The 3,380-nt window shown below is 34.3% G+C and overlaps 1 pseudogene; it reads left to right on the top strand.

The window, feature by feature from the left end:
- Positions 1–2,496, top strand: part of LOC135197535 (uncharacterized) — an 8,931-nt pseudogene extending 6,435 nt beyond the window's left edge.
- The last annotated feature ends 884 nt before the right edge of the window (positions 2,497–3,380 follow it).

Below are 3,380 nucleotides of genomic sequence, written 5' to 3'. Positions count from 1 at the left end.
TGGTTTAATCGACTTTATGATATCAGATAAACTTTTACCTAGTTGTTCACATGATCTTAGAACTTTGTTGCTCGAACAGAATTCTAAAATTTTCAGTGAACTTGCAGAAGCTGCCGATAGATATCTCATCGCTCATAGAGTTAATACAAGTCGAAAAGGAAAACCATTCACAGTTAAGCACTCTAGTCCATTAAAGCATTCCAGTGTATCTAAAGCAGACTCTTCTTTTGATGTTACATGTCATCATTGTGGCGAAAAGGACCACATTAGACCAAATTGTCCAACTTTCAAATTAAACAAAAAGAAGTTGTGATAAAGTAGTTCCCAAGATAAATGAAGTACTGACTCGTGAAGAAAAATTAAGTAATTCCCTTAGAGATTTGAATGGTGAATGATTCAGTCAGATGGTAGAAGTTGTCTTTGATATTGGTTGTAATACAGTTATGATAAGGGATACTTTTGTAACTACAGGAACATCTCTAGGGAAGAAAATTAAAGTGTATGATTATCTAGGGAGACCAATTTATCTTGCACTATTATTTGCCATTTAGAGTCGGAATTTTATTCACGAGTAGTGGAAGCTGTTGTTGCACCAATTAAATTTACTGATGTAATTATTTGCATGATTGATGATTTGAATGGGAATGTGGATCGTGGTTTGAGTATGATTAGTGAACTTCAGGAAATTGCTAGGATTAATGTGTACATTCGACCACAAGTGAAAACGGGTAACTTGCCAAATACATCTCTTAAGCCTGAAAATTACTTAGAAGAAAGGTTTTAATTATGTTGACTTTGCTTTTCATCAGAATAAATGAGAGACTTTCAAAGACATTCACAGTTATGCTGAGAAGGAAACTGAATTTTCCGTTAAACATAGGAAAATTAAATGTCAAAGACAGTGACTTAATTTACTGTAAATGTATTTCTAGTATAAATGTATCTGATGTTGGATCAATGCAGTTGATTGTTCCTTTGATATACAGAAAGTTTATTATGAAGTTGATGCATGAATCTCTTTTATCTGGGCATTTTACATCTAGGAAGACTACAGACAAATATTCAGTAGTTCTACTGGCCAAGGGCTAGTTTAAACATTTATAACTCTTGTAAATTATGTCATACATGTTCCTATGGTAAACATGCCTACTGTAGATTAACCTTTTTCTCGAATTGCCATAGACTTAGTAGGTCCAATACATAAGTATATACTGACTAGATTTCCAGAGGCAATGCCACTTCGTAATATAGATACAGTATCTGTTGCATAAACTCTTGTTGAAATATTTTGCAGAGTTGGACTCTCACAAGAAATTTTAAGCAATAGAGGTTCTCAATTTGTATCTGATCTTATGTCTGAGATTAATAAATTACTTTCTATTAAAGCCCTGTATACTAGTCCCTATCATGTTGCATAAAATGGAATGGTTGAGAGAATGAATGTAACTTTGAATAATAGGTTATGATACTAACCTAACCAACCTAACCTAACCTAACCTAGTAAAACGTGTTACCTGACTAGTAAACAAAAGCTCCCCTATAACATGGTGCATGGGCAGTAGAATCGGTGCATGCGCAGTAGGATTGGCGCACACGTAGTAGGATTTGGCTTCGTAATAGCAGTAGTAATAAGTGGATTTTGTCTATGTAACAGCTCCATTATCGGTTTATTTATCGCTTTATTTCAGCTTATATTTCGTGTTTCAAATGTCATAAATAAGTGGAAATAACACAATAACACGGCAAAATCTTCCCCCAAATGTTTTACCCCACCCATAACCCTGCTTTCCCATCAGTCCCCCTTACTGTAGGATAGAGTTATTAGGCATCATTCTCCCAAGTGTTTTACCCCACCCAAAACCATCAGTCCCCCTTACCGTAGGATGAGTTCAAAGGTAAATTACAGGTTAATTATAGCTGGCCCAAAAAAATATTACTTTAAATTCTTGTTCAGGTTGTAAAATTCTATAGAAAAACGTCAACTGCCACAGTCTAGTTCGTCGTGGTATACGGGCTTAGATCTACCATTTTGTTAAAGTGGGGAACAAAATTAGGATTTATAATGCTAGCATGTTAAAATTGTATAATAGGAGAGTAAATGTAATTAAAAAATTGTCTGCTTCTCCATGTCAACTCAGTTGTTTGAAGCTATGGCTGTTGAACCTAATTCTTTGGTATATGCATCATTCAGTGAAGTCGCTGATTTTGAAAATCATTTTGATCTCAATCTTTTAGGAGACCTCTGATAATTCTTAGTAGTTCCCTTGCCACTCAACAAGTAAAAGACCTTAATGATGTCCTTGTACAACTTTTCCAGATGTAATGAGCACTAATCCAGGTAGTACAAACACAATAGCACCAAAGATAGACCTTCCCACCTTTGAACCATTTAAAACTAAAAACTACCCTATTCCAGTACATTTGGCTGATGAATTTGATAAAGAGATAGACAAAGTGTTGAAGATGGATATAATTCAACCCTCTACATCAGATTAGTGTTCTCCTGTCTTCTTTGTTAGAAAACCTGACGGTAGCTTGAGAATTTGTATTGACTTTCGGTCACTTAACAAACTATTTTTGGTGCAGAACCAATGCCATCTATCAGTGAATTCTTGCATAAATTTAACGATGCTTTATATTTTACAGAACTAGATCTGGCAAAACGGGTATTGGCAGAGTCCATAGGACCCTGAATCTAGGACTATACTGCATTTCCAATCAAGTATGGCTTAATGGAATTGAAAGTGAGGCTATTTGGTTTGAGCACTGCTTGTGCTATATTTGTCCGCCTTATGCAAAAGGTTCTTGCTATTTTGATATTCTAATATTCAGTAAAACTTAGGATAAACACTAGAAAAATTTAAGAAACATTTAACTCTTGTAATTTCTCGTTTACGTGACCATGTATTAACTACTGGACCCGATAAATGTAATTTTGGTTTCGAGGAAATAAAGTAGCTTGGGTATATTTTAGGCAATAATTCACTAAAACCAATTAAATCCAGGGTTGAAACAATAGTTAATATGCCTTTGCCTGAAACTTAAAAGACTTTTATGGAAACAGTTTCTTACTGCAACAAGTTTACACCAAATTCCCCTACTCTTTCAGCTCCAATTAATGACCTCTTGAAAAAGAAAAGTAAGAATATTTTAGAATGGTCTGATAAACAAATAAAATGTTTTAATGAACTAAGTTCAACTTTGTTGAATGATGCAATTTTAATTATACCAGATACAAATAAGCAGTTTTCTATAAGAACTAATGCTTCCCATGTTGGCTTAGGAGCAGATGTCTTACAGGAACATGATGGAATATTGAAACCTGTTTGTTATGCTGGTAAGAAATTGAATACTGCTGAGCTAAAATACTCTGTAATTGA

The sequence above is a fragment of the Macrobrachium nipponense genome, chromosome 21, assembly GCF_015104395.2.
Source record: "Macrobrachium nipponense isolate FS-2020 chromosome 21, ASM1510439v2, whole genome shotgun sequence".
NCBI classification, from domain to species: Eukaryota; Metazoa; Arthropoda; class Malacostraca; order Decapoda; family Palaemonidae; genus Macrobrachium; species Macrobrachium nipponense.
This window is presented reverse-complemented; position numbering and strand designations above follow the sequence as displayed.